The following is a 15,704-nucleotide window of genomic DNA, read 5'->3' on the forward strand; positions in this document are numbered from 1 at the left end:
TTGATGGAGAATGACATATAGAAAGGCAAAGAGGACCAAAACATACCGGAACACAATATATTTCTTCTATTAAAAAGTGAAAGCAGCCAGAACAGCTTCCTGAGCTGCACTAAGTGTTTCTCTGAACAGGTGGACAGACTATAAAGCAAGCAATGCAGGTAATTAATTTGCATAGTTTTTTATTATTACAGTGCAGTATTATTATCAAAGAGTTAGAACTAATAATACAATTAAAACATCAAAAACTTCAGGGATTTGATTGCTTAACAGTACCTTTGCCATTCTTCCCTCAAAAGAGCTTTAGAGGTAAAGTGCATCTCCAGCCCAATCTTTTTGGCTTCTTCCTCATGCATTAATTCCCCAAATAATATTAGAAGCACAGCTGCTTCCTTTGCTCCCAAGAAAAGCTGCCAGGTGTTGAAAAGAGAGTTGGCAAGCAGGCAATGGTGTGACAATGCCAATTCCTAAAGAGGTTCCCTTATGGAAGGAAGAATGTGATGCTATTCACTTCATCTTGCTGAAAATACACTCTCCCTGGAAGAGAAAGAGAGATGCAGAACTGGGGGGGGGGGGGCTGGCCTTATAGCTTTGTTCTCACTTTGGATGTTGCACAAACCTGTTGCTCCCATTTAAAAACAGATCATCTGGACCATCAACCACAGTGTCTATTTCAAGAGATAATGACACAGCCAGCAAACAGCAATCCTAGATATAGCATGAGCCCAGCAATTGTGATGATGTTTACTTCACCTAACCTTTTTGAAGAACAGCAGGTAGACATTTTGTACGGAAGAGAATGCATAGCTGTGGTGCTGGCTCCCCCTTCTGGAGTTAAATATATTAGCACCTTTACTCCATCAGGTTGTTTAGTTTAGTTCAGCCATTTTCGAAGACTGAAGGAAGATTTGCCATTTTCAAAGTTGGCTAAGAAAGATTCATTAAAATGTTTTTCTATCTCAGAATCCCCCAGCAGTGTACTTGAGCATTTGGAACGTTTCCCTCCCCTATCACGTCTGTCAAAGAAACCTGCTGGAGGCAGAACAAAAACTTACCGGGCTGAGAGCCAAGTCCCTTCTCTGTGACTGACATGCTTAGGACGCCTTCAAGGTGCCGAGGGACAAGGCAATAGGAGTTTGATGAACCTGTAAAATTGCTATTGTGTGTGGTATTTCTTCTTTTCAAACACACACGTCTTAGATATTGTGAAAAGCACTTTAATTAATCCATACAGATACGAATTTAATAATAGCTAATTCTCAAATAATATTTATTTTCATGCTGAATTTAATCTTTAAACGTGCGTATGAAAGCATTTTCCGTTTCTGTTTGCATTTGCCAAGTAATGAAGAAAATCTTATTCTATCAGAGGCACCTAAGAGCTATTTTACACATTATGCAGAGGAACATTTGGGTTTCCTTTCAACTGTCTACTGAACAATACAGCTTATCAGTCATCCCTATTCATAGAATCATAGAACTGCAGAATTGGAAGGGCCCCCAAGGGCATAGCTGCCAAGTTATCCCTTTTTTACAGGGATTTTCCCTTATGCTGAATAGGCTTCCTCGCGAGAAAAGCGAAAACTTGGCAGCTATGCCCAAGGGTCACTGGTCCAACCCACAGCAATGCAGGAATATTAGCCATCCAACCTCTGCTTAAAGGCCTCCAATGAAGGAAAGTCCACCTTCAGTACTTCTCCATGAAATGTAAGCCTGATTTGGGTGTAAAACCTACATATGAACAGGGAGAGCAGGGATAAGCATGCTAAGCTCTTTCTCCCATCCTGCTCCAACTCATGGAAAGTGAAGGTCTGAAGTGGGGAGTCTCCTCTAACTGTGGAAGTTCCCATGAAATTTAGACTGCATAATCCTTGAGTAGTGGAGCCTCCCCAGCTCAGACCTTCACACTCCACAAGCAGGCGTGTTTGTGGAGTTTAACATGCTCATCTCCACTTTCCCTGCTCCCACATAGGTTTAACATGTTAGTGGAACACCCCAAACGGGCTTTATTCTACTACCAGAAGGGGTAGTCGTGCTGTTGCTGAAAAATTAAGAAAGGGTGTTGTGGCAGAACAAAATAAAGAATACATCCACACCATACATTTAAATAACATGACATCCCCCATAGAATCCTAGGAGCTGTAATTTACCCCTCACAGAGCTACAATTCCCAGCACCCTTAATGAGCCATGGTTCCCAGGCATAGCTGTCAACTTTTCCCTTTTCTCACGAGGAATCCTATTCAGAATAAGGGAATTTCCTTTTTTTTTAAAGGGGAAAGTTGACAGCTATGTTCCCATGATGCTTGGGAGGAAGCTAGGTGTGTTTTAAATGTGCTTTAAAAGCACAGTGTGGCTATGTTATGGCATAAGCTTTTGTGAATAGTCTTCTTTCCCTGATGAAAGAAGCTTGCATCTGATGAAATAGACTCTAGCCCACAAAAGCTTATACTGTACCGTTATAGTCTTTAACATGCCACAAGAATCTTCATGTTCTTGCTTATTTTACTAGCATAACTTTGAAGAATCTTGAGAGCTTTCCCCTGGGCTCACCACAAGCCATGAGATACCTCCTCCCCCCAAAATCCCCTCAGACGTCAGATGTTTTAAAACTACCCCTACACTATGGGGGAGAAATTAGCTTTGCCAACCACAATTTATTACACAGTTAGATGTTTGGAAATTTCTAAAGCCATCACAAGATTCAGTTTTATTTTCTTCAGAGAGTGTTTTATTATAGCAAATCTCTAAATCCTCTTTCTAGGCACCTATTGTGTTGTAAAAAAAACTATTGATGTTTTAAATCAACAACAAAACAATGAATGTGACAAGCTAGAGCTCGATGTCCTTTTGAAACACCCCTTGAAAAATAGAGATTACCCTGTATGGTCTTGCCTAAGGCCAGTCTGTTATTAATAAGTTTTCTCATAACCACAAGAAGTTAATATAGTAGCTTAGTTAGATGATGCTACAGACTGCAAAGCATAAAATAATAGCAAAGTTCCTTGGTGCTAGCAAATCTTTTTATATTTCAAATTGGGCTACAATATGTCCTAGGGGCCATGGGAGCTTCGGCCCCCCACAGTAAAATATTTGAGGGGGCCAGCCCCCCCCCACAAGTTGATGGGCGTTCCCATTCAAATGTTGTGTGTGCACTGCGTCATGTGATAGATTATGTGGAGTGGGGCTTAGCTAGGTCCCCACAATATTTTATTCAGGTTGGCACCCCTGCTTGCTATCAATGCTAATAGGAGGGGCTTCAACGAGCAAACACGGGTGGTGCAATAACAGACCCTGCAAGTGTCCTTATTTTCCAGGGACAGTCCAAGATTTACAGAAGCCATTTTGGTTTCTGATTTGATCCTGGAATGTCCCGCTTTTCCTTAGGATGTCCCTATTTCCATCAAATAAATGTTGGAGGGTATGGAGATATGCAACCCCCGAGGCAAAGAGATCAGTAACTATAAAAACTTTAGATGACATCTGCAGGCAGCCCTGTACAGTATAGGGATTTTTTAAAATGTTGAATGGCTGGCGTATGAATAATGACATTATTATTATAATTATTATAGAATAGGACGTCACTATTTTCATCGGATAAATGTTGTAAGGTATGCAATAAGTCAGTGCATCTGGCAGCTAATCACAATGTTGGTGGGTGAAGCCCACCCAGGGATGTCTGTGGGCAAGATTCCTGCATTGCAAGGGGGTTGGACTAGATGGCCCTTGGGATCCCATCCAAATCTACAAGTCTACACAACAGAAACCAGTTCCAGTTACACAAGGACTGTGTTACTTTAAGGTTTATTGTGGTTGCACCAGCAGTGCCAAAATTGTCCCTTTAGAATGGTCCATTTTCGCTGCTGTTGTTTAGCTCTGAAGGAATCTCCGAGTAGCACTAGAGGGAGCAAAGACTGCTGCAAATGCACAGTACTTGTGGGTTTTTACAATACTGTAAAAGCATACACTGCAAGAATGACTGAGCCTCTTCCTGCCTGCCCAGAACCCCTATCTGATGATTGTGCAGCCCTACCGTAGCCTATTTTGCAGGGCACAAACATAAGCAGAAGCAGCACTCAGTCACTATATAGCTGCTTTTCTGCAGGAGTGGGCCTCTACTCTCCTTTTCTACTCTCCTTTTTTGGCATGCCAGCAGCAGGTGTTTGACCGATGCTGACTCTGCTTGCTTCTCTAATTTCCACGATGAAAAATAATCTGAGCAGAGACGTGCCTAGCAGTTCTGCGCCATCTGAATCCTTTGCACTCCACCTGATGTATCTATCTTTCTCGCCTCAAAAGTCTGTGCTAGTTTGGCGTGTTGTTTTGAAACTTCTGGAAATATGAGGTCTTGATTAGGTTTTTTTATAATAATAATAACCAGTGCCATGTTTATGTATAAGCTAAACAAGCTATTGCTTAGGGCCCCACTCTCTTGGGGAGGCCCCCAAAAAAATTAAAGGGAAAAAACCTGGTTGTACATTTCCAAAATACAAGATAAAAAACATAATACAAAATAACAAAATAAAATAAAACCTACATACCGCAACAGTGGCAAATGGCTTTAGATACCTATTAGGTCCATAAATTACCATATAGCATATATTCAACACAAAAAAACAGCGACAATTTGTTGTTGACAAAGGACAGCTGGACATATAAAGGGCCTCATTACCTTCAGTAGCTTAGGGCTTCATCAAACGTAAATCTGGCCCTGATATTAATAAAGTATTTAGGTCTCAAGCCCTTTTGACCGCAACAACAATGTTGAAACACAAACTGTTCTCTCCCTGGAGCAGGTGCTATTACTGCAGAGTTAGCATTGGACCATTCTTTGCAATGTGTCATCACAATTATACAGTATATGTTTAAATTGCCTATGAGTGGCTTAAACTGGTTGTGCACAGAGCAGTGAGGTTAAAAAGCACAGACGTGTAGACAGAAATGTTGCATGTAGGGTTTCTGTACAACACCTTGGGATAGGTTCAAGCAGACACAGTGAATCCTATCTGTGTTGACTCAGAAATAAGCCCCACTGAACTAAATAAGGTTTACTCACTGGTAAATGGGATTAGGGTTGAAATTTTGCTTTCTTACCCCATGCCGGCTTCTATAAATAATATAAGCACTTTTTTTGGTCAGTTACTTTTAAATAGAAATAGCAAAACAGGCCTGTTGATTGATGTAGTGCTAGCAGATAGAATGAATAGAAATTGGCGAGAAGCAGGGTAAAATTTTAAGAGCCTTTGCTGCAATTGCTGGTTTGTCTCTCACAATAACCAGAAGTGTAGATGTTGTTCCTGAGGAATAAATCGTTGCTTTTTTGTTATGAAACATTGAGAAGGCAAGCTACACCCGGCAATCCAGGTCTTGTGTTACAGCCTCCAGTTATTTGGGGTTTCTAGGAAGTAAATCTTCAAAAGAGTCTTGGAAACTTACCGTATTCCTGGTGGGGAAGGAGAAGAAGCATTTAACTTTGATGCTTCGCATTGTTATTCTTACTAAGAGGCATCATAATGCCAGGACGCCCGACCTATATGCGTGATAAAACATCCTTGATTGTTGGGTTTTCTCATAAACGTTCATTAGGATAAATTCTACGCCACTTCCCCACAAAATTTACACCGTGGCTCAAAATATTCAAAAAATGAACAGTAAAACAGCATAATAGCGGTTTCTATTCTATCTCTGCCTGTCAAGTCAGAGACCACAATTCAGTTTCCTCTTTGGGATATGGCATAGACTTCTCCCGCCCTTTTAACTGGATTCTTCTTTTATTTTATTTTTTAAAGAAATGTAGTCCAGCTCTTTAGCATTTCTATTATTTGCTAAATTGTGTAAAAGCAAACTAACATCAAGGGGTTTAAAAGAAAAACATTGCTGCCTCTCCCCGTCGGGGAATCGAACCCCGGTCTCCCGCGTGACAGGCGGGGATACTTACCACTATACTAACGAGGAGCTGCTTGGAAAGCTGTCTTCTTTAGACAGCATGTAGCTGCAGTTAAATGATGACGTACACCGTATGGCGCCGCAGCGAGATAAGAGGTCCGGGCAAGAAAAGGGAGCAGCGTCGGCCCATAAGAGCCAAGTTAGAGAAAACTCGAAACCTTTCTTCCAGACATGATTTGTGACATTTTAGTTGGCCTTGATAAACGTGGATATTGGAGGGGAGATATTGGCTTGGAGTATCGGGGTGGGACATGACGGCGGAGGGGAGGAAGGAGGCGAAAGAACAAGGCGGGAAAGTACGTTGCAGTCAGTGAGGGGATTTTGAAATGGAATGGACTCCTGTCAGGGGCAGCCCCACAACCAGGGGCGTGGCCAGGATTTATTTCGGGGGGGGGCAGGCATTCTGTGGGGAGCGGTTATTTATTTACTTGATGGGGGACAGCATGGACGTAGGCAAGGGGGGGCAGGGAGGGGCAGCTGTCGTCCCCCCAAAAAATAATCAATGAAATTCAATACATAACAAACTGAGGTTCTCTTCCCCTCCCCCCCCCACACAAAAAGCCTGCCCCCCCTCCACAAAAATTCTGGCTTGGCCCCTGCCCTCAAACTCTCGCGCTCCCTCACACACACTGCAGCCTGGAGCTTTTCCCGTCTGGGGAACCCGCAGTCGCTTAGCAGAGACTCAAGTGCAATTATTAGCTTTAGATCGAAATACCTATTTTTAAACTACCAGACTCTTACGTTTCCCGCACTCCCCACCCCACCCCCGCTTTCTTTCCCAACCGCCGTATATTTTTGAATCGAATTCTCTTTCAGCTGTCGTGCTCAGCGAGTTCTGCAGCCCTGGCTGCCACAAAGCACCAGGACCTCGTGGCGCAACGGTAGCGCGTCTGACTCCAGATCAGAAGGCTGCGTGTTCGAATCACGTCGGGGTCAAAGGTTTTTCTTTTTTTTAAAAAAAAAAATATTTCCTTGTACAGTAACTGCCAAACACCTGCAATACAGAAAGTGCTTCTTCTGCTAGAAGATGCTGCTATTATTTAAGTGGTAACTGTAGCCATGTGCCTTTATGAGCATTCCATGCAGCTCTTGTAGCTGCTGCTCTTTGTATATGTGAATGGACAAGTGACACTTGCATTTATTCGTGCAGACCTCATCTTGCCTCATGGGTGGGCCAGCCCTGTAACTAATCCTATAAGGAACTCCGATTGTGATGTGAATGGTCTACTTTCACAAGCGGTTTAACTTCAGAAGTAAGGATGCTTGCAGTATCTCCTTCTGTAACTAGAAAAATCACACTGTGCATTTTTTCGTTAACTATTGAAGTAACTTCTGCAATCCTTTATGTGACTACTTCAGATATTAATTTATGCACAGAAAAACAACCATAGTGTTATGAGTTAGGGGCGAGAGTGGGCTGTATGCCTCAGTTCTAATTCCTGGTGAGGTGATGTCCCTCTAAGTGTGGGCCAGTAAGATAACAAAGGAAGTGGTTCTGTGGCAGAAAACAAATGGGTGGGCTGCCCTCGCCTAAACTTGCTGATTCTTCAAAGACAAAAGCCAGAGTTAATTGTGTATGTGATGTAGAAGCTGGACACAAGTGGCAGGCTGAAGCCTGTGAAGGAAAGTCATGTTTGATTTCTGCTTGAATCCAAGACTGCAGCTATGGGAGAAACAAGACCCTCTTGGGCTGTTGATGCTGTGAACTGTCCATCATAGGCTCAGGTTGTATATACATGTAAACAAGCCATATATCATAAAGACACCACAGTGTCCACTGTGCTGTGCTGTCTCTCATTCCAAGGAAACTGAACCCTGAATACATGCCTGGAACCTCTGGAATCTCGTACCACTCAGAGACTGGGGTGGCATGCAACACTGGTGTAAGAAGTGGGATTTGTGTTTCCTGTGAGTGATGTGTGCCTGGGTCAAGATGGAGGATGAACAGCAACACTCCTTCAGGTTGATGCTCCAGCAGAAACTCCAGCAACAGATTTAGTGGTGTGGGCAAATGATCCAGCAGCAGAGCCTGTGGTTTGACAAAATTAAACAGCTGCAAGAAGAGTGTGTGAGAACCCTCCTAGGGGAGAAAAGTGTGACTCCATGCAAAGTGAGAGCCCTGCCTGACAATATGCTACAGGGGGTTGAAAATAATAATAATAATAATAATAATAATAATAATAATAATAATAATAATAATTTATTTGTACCCTGCCCATCCAGCTGGGTTTCCCCAGCCACTCTGGGCAGCTTCCAACAAAGATTAAAATGCATTCAAATGACCCAGAAGCCTGGCTGCAAGGCACCCAGATGAAAGGGGTGGCTGAAGAGATCCAGAGTGCGGGTGGGCAGCTGATGGGCTGGGACTATGAAGAGATTCAGTCAGTAGCTGAAGGCAAGGGGGAAGACAACATCTCTGAGAAAGATGAGCTGGCTGGAGCTGAGGGGCTGCTCTGATTTATTTCTCCACTCCCTGGATAGGCACCTAGAACCTCTGGAATCTCACACCACTCAGAGATTGGTACGGCATGCAATAATAATATTTCGAAATGTAACATCAACAGGAACTTGAGTGCTTTATCAGAAAGTGCTGAGGTGTGTATGCAATTGAGAACAGAAAAATGATGGGCAAAGGAAAGGTTGAGTAGCCCCATCGCTTCCTATCATATTCCCTCCATCCAAAGCTGTCCTCCTTTAAATATCCTGGCTTCTATGGCAAATCTGTTACACACATTTGCATGTAAAGGCAGTCAGGCCTAAGAAGACTGATGAGATGTTATTTTTAACATCTACTGTTACCGGTATCCATTAGGCAAAATATGGTTCATAGGCTCTTGAGTTTGATGCAATCTTTGTGAGGCAAAATGACTATTTGCACAAAAACAATTTTTGTACACTTTCCACCAATTTATCTGATCCCTCCTTCTGTGCCTGTTAGATCAATCCACCAACCTCTGATGGATGATTTAGAAAGGATTGGGTCTGGCATCACTTTCGCTGCACATGTGTTCTAGTATCCATACTCAGCAGTTCCATCTCAACGCAGCTCCTTCCTTGTAAGTGTCTTCAGGATTGAAGGTACACACAGGCAGTATTGTGTATTGAAAGCAGTATTGAAGGCAATAAACACTCATAGACATCATAAAGATTCAGTCAAATGTAGACGTTTACTTGACAGGCATAAAAACATATTGGTAGCAAATATATACAGGCATTCACCACCGCCATGGTCAAGGCATGCTTCGAGTCCAACAAGAGTGCAAGACTCTCTCTCTCTGCTTTTCTCACCGCAAGATGCAAGCAAGAGACTCACAACAAGTTGCAACAATTTACACAGAATCATTGTTATCAGTGCTTCCTGTCATACTGCCAGTGCTGGATTTACATATAAGCCAAACAAGCTATAGCTTAGGGCCCCACTCTCTTGGCCCCCCCCAAAAAAATCACTATTAATATACTTCTTCTTAATTGTATTTCAGTTCAACAGTTGATAAAATACATATTTTGTTATGTGTGAATGGCTTTAGATACCTGTTAGGTCCATAAATTACCATATAGCATATATTCAACACAACAAACAGCGGCAATTTGTTGTTGACAAAGGACAGCTGGACATATAAAGGGCCTCATTACCTTCAGTAGCTTAGGGTCTCATCAAACCTAAATCTGGCCCTGCATGGTGCTCATAGTTACAGTTCCCACAAAAAATATCCTTGCATAGACAAAACAGTCTCAGCCTTCTGCTGCTGCTTCTCTGTTCTCTGTTATTGGAACAAATGATTCTCACACACTGAGAGAGAATATCCAACAGTGCCTATGAAATTGAAGGGTGTAAGCTATCCAATCACTGCATTGTCATGCTGGGGGAAAAACTGCACCTACTGGGTTTTTCCTAACAATCATTTTATAAAATACCAATAACTTCTGTCAATAAAAAGATATCAATTATAGATAATGTGTAATCCATGCTTTCACAACATATTCAGCTGAGTGAACCCATATAGGGGTTGAATCCACATGCTCTATGCTCAGTGCAATGTCTGCATAGAACCTAAACATATACAGATTGCTTGCTTTGAAAAGGGTCATACTCCTCTTGAAGGAGCAGGTTCATACCGGTAGTCTGACTGTGCTCCTGGATCTACCACTGTCACTACAACCCCAGGCAACCTTAGTGGCTAGGAGTGCCTTTTAACAGCTTTGTCTGAAAGGAAGCTATAGCCATTTCTGGACTGGAATAGCTTGACAACAGTTGTCCACGCATTGGTAACCTCTAGACTGGATACTGCAACACAATCAAAGTGGGGTTGCCCCTTGACGTTGACCTAGAAACTGCAGTTAGTGCTAAATGTGGTAGCTCAGAATATTGCCATCACATTACTCTGCTGTTGAAAAAATTGTCCTGGCTACCAATTAGCTACTGGGCTAAGTTCAAGGTGCTGGTACACTGGTTTACGAAGCCTTATACAACTTCAAACCAGGATACCTAAGAGATCATCTTATTCCTTATATTCTTAGCCCATCACTGCACTCCTGCATATACTATCTTATAAAGACATCTGTTTCACATGATTTTGGAATAGGGTCTTTAGGGTAGGGAGCACCTATTTGTAACTCCCTCCCATTACATATCAGACTGGTGCCTCTCTATTGTCTTTCTGTTTTAAGATTTTCCTCCTTCAACAAGCCATCTGAGTGGAGATCCTAGTTGGTATCTATTGCATTTGACATTGTTTTATATGTTTGCTTGTTTTATTTACAGTATAGGCAATTGTTCTCTATATAGTCTTATTTATTGTGCAGTGAATTGCTTTGAGATGCTTAATAGAAAGTGATCAATAAGGTACATACAATAATGTATGTAGGCCTCTATCTCCAGGATTTGAAAGTTATCCTCACTCCATAGGGTTTCTGCTCATGCAGAGAATGATTCCAGGTTTTAGGAGGCTCCTGCAACAGGAACTGCAGCGGTGGTTGCTGCTGCCACCCAGCAACAATAATGATGGCAGTGGGCCCTGATGGGGCCATTAGGCTTTGGCACATGCCCAAGTGTGCTGCATGCCAGGCCTGGTGTCAGCCCTAGAAAGCCCTATTACATTTTTTATCTGGACCGAAAATGAACCTAATCTAATGTTAATAAACATTTGGAAAGCTGAAGTGAAACACTAAGATCTGTTATGGAAATTGAAATACTCTTCTGATCTGGTTCATGATCCAGAAGAGACCAATCTCTTTAGGTAGAATGCTGTACAGGCAATCCATTTCAAAGCAGGAATGTACAAGGCAGTACAGTATTTAATAAAAAACAGCCATGCATTGGTGTTCCTTTTGCAAAGCTGGACTAGACCCATAACAAAAATCAAGGAGTGTTTATGGGAGGTTATTTGGACTTGTCTAAGTTCCACTTATATGCCATAAAATGTAAGAAAAGTCCTGCTAAATCAGACTAAATGCCTCTCTAGTCCAGCATACTGTTCTCAAAATGGCCAACCAGATCCCCATGGGAAGCTTACAAGTAGGACATGAGCTCAACAGCACTCTAATATGTTTCTTGTGTGAGGAGGGACTCTCTTCTGAAATAAAGCTATAATTGTGTCCCTTGTTTAACACTGAATACATTTTTAAACAGAATTTGTTTGAAGGCTCACTAATAAAGTGATTGTGCTTTTTCTTTTTTTGTACACAGACACAAGCTTTTATGCATCAAACCTGGGTAAGTACCAGATGATTTTTCACTGGCAGCAAAGACCCTAATTATCCTTTTCTAATTAAAAGGTTTGTGGGAGCATTAGCAAAGAAGAGAGATGACTAGCAATTAATGAATGGCTGACACAGCACATGCAAGCACTCTGAAAAAGACACGGAACCCACCATGAAGTTTCCCTACCACATTGTTCATTTTGCTAGTGCACAGGAGGGATGTCCTTCACTTATAACCAACATTTTAAAGAGAACACTTAGCAAATTACCAGCATAGCTTTTCACATTTTTAATTTTCTAAAATATGTAATAATTTCAGGTAAATTGGCAAAATGAATGAGCATTTCTCTCTCTCTTTTCGTCTGATGAAAAAAATAAAACATGGGAGATCTCTTCCTCCTCAGCTGGCTCCCACATTTTCAGGTGGTGCTTCAAAGGAATGTTACTTGAAAATCAGCCACGTCTTCACAACCAACACAAACATCTATCAGCCTCTTGTTAAGTTCAAGTTATGGGTGTCTGCAGGCAGGGTAAGGAGGAGCACTTCTCATCACCCAGATGGGAATCTCCAGATTCCGAGCGTTACCATTTTAAGATTAAGTTCCTAGGACCAGAGATATATATGAGGCAGAAAGTGCAGACCTCACTTGTTTTCTGAGAAACTAGCCTGATGGCGGCTTTCAGTGCTTTCAGTTATTGAATGAAATCATAGCAATAATGTGATACAATGGAAAACGAACATGGGCAATTAGACAAAGAGAAGGATAGAATGAAACACCTGCTGTTTAGACTAAAAGAGATGGAAGCTTTTGGCTTGTTTTCAAGCCTTTTCTGCTAGTCTTTCCTGGTGGACTGCTGACCCACATAAAACAATTCAGATAGCTCAGATATTGGTGTACCTGTGATTTGAGAGAGGCATGTCAACCCAAAAATAAATGGTAACAGCAAAGACAGGAGTTCATGATCTTTCTGAGATCTTATTTTATAGGGGGAAATGTGATTTCCTCCCCCCCCTGATGTTTGTAAACATTTTCTTCTGCCATTGCTAATGCATGTTAAATCCATTCAATATGCCGATCCTGCAAGGGATTGGGCTGTGGCTGAGACCATGGATTATGCTCCTTCAAAGTAAACCAGCATTGTTAAACCCATTTTGCTGGGGAGTGAGGATTAGAGTAGTGTATGTGAAGGTAAAGGGACCATTGACCATTAGGTCCAGTTGTGACCGACTCTGGGGTTGCGGCGCTCATCTTGTGTTATTGGCCGAGGGAGCTGGCGTACAGCTTCCAGGTCATGTGGCCAGCATGACAAAGCCGCTTCTGGCAAACCAGAGCAGCACATGGAAACGCCGTTTACCTTCCCGCCAGAGCGATACCTATCTATCTACTTGCACTTTGACGTGCTTTCGAACTGTTAGGTTGGCAGGAGCTGGGACCGAGCAACTGGGACCTTCTGATCAGCAAGCCCAAGGCTCTGTGGTTTAACCCACAGCGGCACCTGCGTATGTATGTAGTGTATGTAGTCCAGTGATTATCCTTGCACATTGATGGTTTTTGTTTTTTAGAGAAATGCAGTGTGTGGCAAGGTTGTAAAGTTATATAGCAGTAGTCCAATTAAGGGCTGGAGGAGGATGAAGACTTAATCGGTGAGTAAAAAGGTATTTGTTTGCTTATTTTATTAGATTTCTTACCCATTCCTGGGTGAGTTACAATAATAAAATAAACAATTATAAAACAAATAAAACAGCTACAACCATAATACAAGGAAAGTGCCAAACAGTTCCATGTATAAAACAATTAAAAACAAGTCCATATATAAAACAATATCAACGTTTAAAACAAGTCCATATATAAAAACATGTTATCTGGACCAGACTGAAAATAAGTTTCTCAGAAACCAGGTCTACCCAGACCTCACCACCGTTCAGTCATCACATACACCAGAAATGGAAACCTGTCCTATGATCCTTGTCCTATGCACCTATGCATGCATGCATGTGTGAATGTTTACATATGAGAAGTGGTACTCAGTCTCAGAAGTCAATGTAACTTTTCTTAGTCTTCCTCCAGAGTAGCAGTGTTAGGTTTTATGATGCTGAAAGGCAGGGTATCTCCTACTCTCCTATATAAGATTATTTTCCATTGTGTATCACAGTAGTTTGCAGTTGATACCTTATTCACTTTTGTGAGAGAGGAAAAAGTGTATGTGAAACGACTGCCGTAAAGATAATATTCTGCAATTACTGTATTGTGGTTTGTGATGTTCTACATAGCAATTACAGTAGTGTACTCCATGTTGCACAATGGTCTGCTTGTGCAAGATGTCCCATAACTAAGCTTGTTTGTCTACTAAGTCAATCATAAATGAACAAACCATGTTTATTCTTTTCTAAAATATTTAAAACAGGAAGTCTTCTAGTTACAGGAACTAGTAACACAGGATGACTTACAGAAGGCCCTGTAACACAGGAAGTCCTAGTGTAATTCAAGAAATATTACAAGAGGCCCTGTTGTATCACCTCCAAGAGAGGTCTGGTTGTTGGAAATGTGAAATGGGATCTTTTCTGGGCAGTACCTGGTTGTGGAATTTCTTCCCAAAGGAGGTGAAAGTATCAGGGATGCAGGTGGCGTTGTGGTCAAAACCACTGAGCCTCTTGGGCTTGCCGATCAGAAGGTTGGAGGTTTGAATTCCCCACAACTGAGCACAGGGTCCCAGCTCCTGCCAACCTAGCAGTTCGAAAGCACACCAGTGCAAGTAGATAAATAGGTACTGCTGCGACAGGAAGGTAAACTGTGTTTCATGCTGGCCACATGACCCGGAAAGTTGTCTTGTTTGTGGACAAATGCCGGCTCCCTCGGCCTGAAAGCAAGATGAGCGTCGCAACTCCAGTCGCCTTTGACTGGACTGAACCTTTCAGGGGTCCTTTACCTTTACCTTTTTGCCTGGTTGTGGAATTTCTTCCCAAAGGAGGTGAACGTATCAGCGGGCAATGGAAACATTCTTATTTCACAAGGCTTTTAGTGGTTTTTAATACAGTATTCAATTGAAGGTTTTATTACTGTTGCTTTGGAGGCTTTTTTTGTGTTACATTGTTATTTTTGTTATTTTATGTGAATGGTTTTGTGGGTCCTTCTTTCAGTTTAAATAATTTACAGTATAATCCTGTGCATTTTTTGTCAAAAGTACATCTCACTATGTTCAGTGGGGCTTCTGCTCAGGAAAGTGGACACTGCAAAGCCCATCATCTCTGACCATTGGTCATGCTGACTGAGGCTATTGGGAGTTCTAGTTCAATATCTGGAGGGGCAAAGTTTAGTGACTCCTGGTGTATAATATTGCATTTAGATATAAAATTATATTGAGGTTGCACCAAGTAGATAGAAGAGGGTATAGAAGAAAAGATTAATAATGTTATTTGAATGTTTTATTGAATAGTTATTACTTAAATGTTTAAAATTGTTGTTTTTGACTTTTTAACTGATTTTTGATTTTTTTTTTTACTCTTTGTAAGCTGCTTTGAGGTTGTTGGGTTTTTTCTTTTCTCTTTTTACAATCAAGTGGTATATAATAATGGGGAAAAATGTTTTGAGCCAATCCTGAAAATACTAATTAATGAATGATCTAGATCAAAACACTTTCCTTAATGTGAAATTGCAAAGGACTTTTTGGTAAGCTGACATTCAGAAGTTATCAATATTTATTTTAATGAAATTGTAAACAAAATGTTAATTTCATATCGCCTAAGTTTTATGCTTAAAAATGATAATTTGTATCTTGTTTAATGTTTATGTAGGTCAGCCTCTCCCAGCTTAATGCCCTCCAGATGGTTTGGGCTACAATTCTCACATCAGCCTTGACCATTGGCCATGGCTGCCTGAAGGGAGCCTGATGGGAGTTACAACGTAACAACATAAACATTGATAGAAATTTTCATTCTTAAACATAAAACTTAGGGAATAAGAAATTAAAATTCTGTTTAAATTGCAATAAAAGAAACATTGATAACTTCCAAACCTCAGATTACCAAAAAGTCAATTGTGCCTTCATATTAAGGAACTGTTT

General features: G+C 41.4%; 2 non-coding genes across 2 annotated transcripts; one reads left to right on the top strand and one right to left on the bottom strand.

The window, feature by feature from the left end:
* Positions 1-5,879: 5,879 nt before the first annotated feature.
* Positions 5,880-5,951, bottom strand: TRNAD-GUC (transfer RNA aspartic acid (anticodon GUC)). The gene has a single exon. It is a non-coding gene; the product is annotated as a tRNA-Asp (tRNA).
* Positions 5,952-6,806: 855 nt separating this feature from the next.
* Positions 6,807-6,878, top strand: TRNAW-CCA (transfer RNA tryptophan (anticodon CCA)). Its single transcript has one exon. It is a non-coding gene; the product is annotated as a tRNA-Trp (tRNA).
* The last annotated feature ends 8,826 nt before the right edge of the window (positions 6,879-15,704 follow it).

The sequence above is a fragment of the Zootoca vivipara genome, chromosome 10 (genome assembly GCF_963506605.1).
Source record: "Zootoca vivipara chromosome 10, rZooViv1.1, whole genome shotgun sequence".
Taxonomy (NCBI): domain Eukaryota; kingdom Metazoa; phylum Chordata; class Lepidosauria; order Squamata; family Lacertidae; genus Zootoca; species Zootoca vivipara.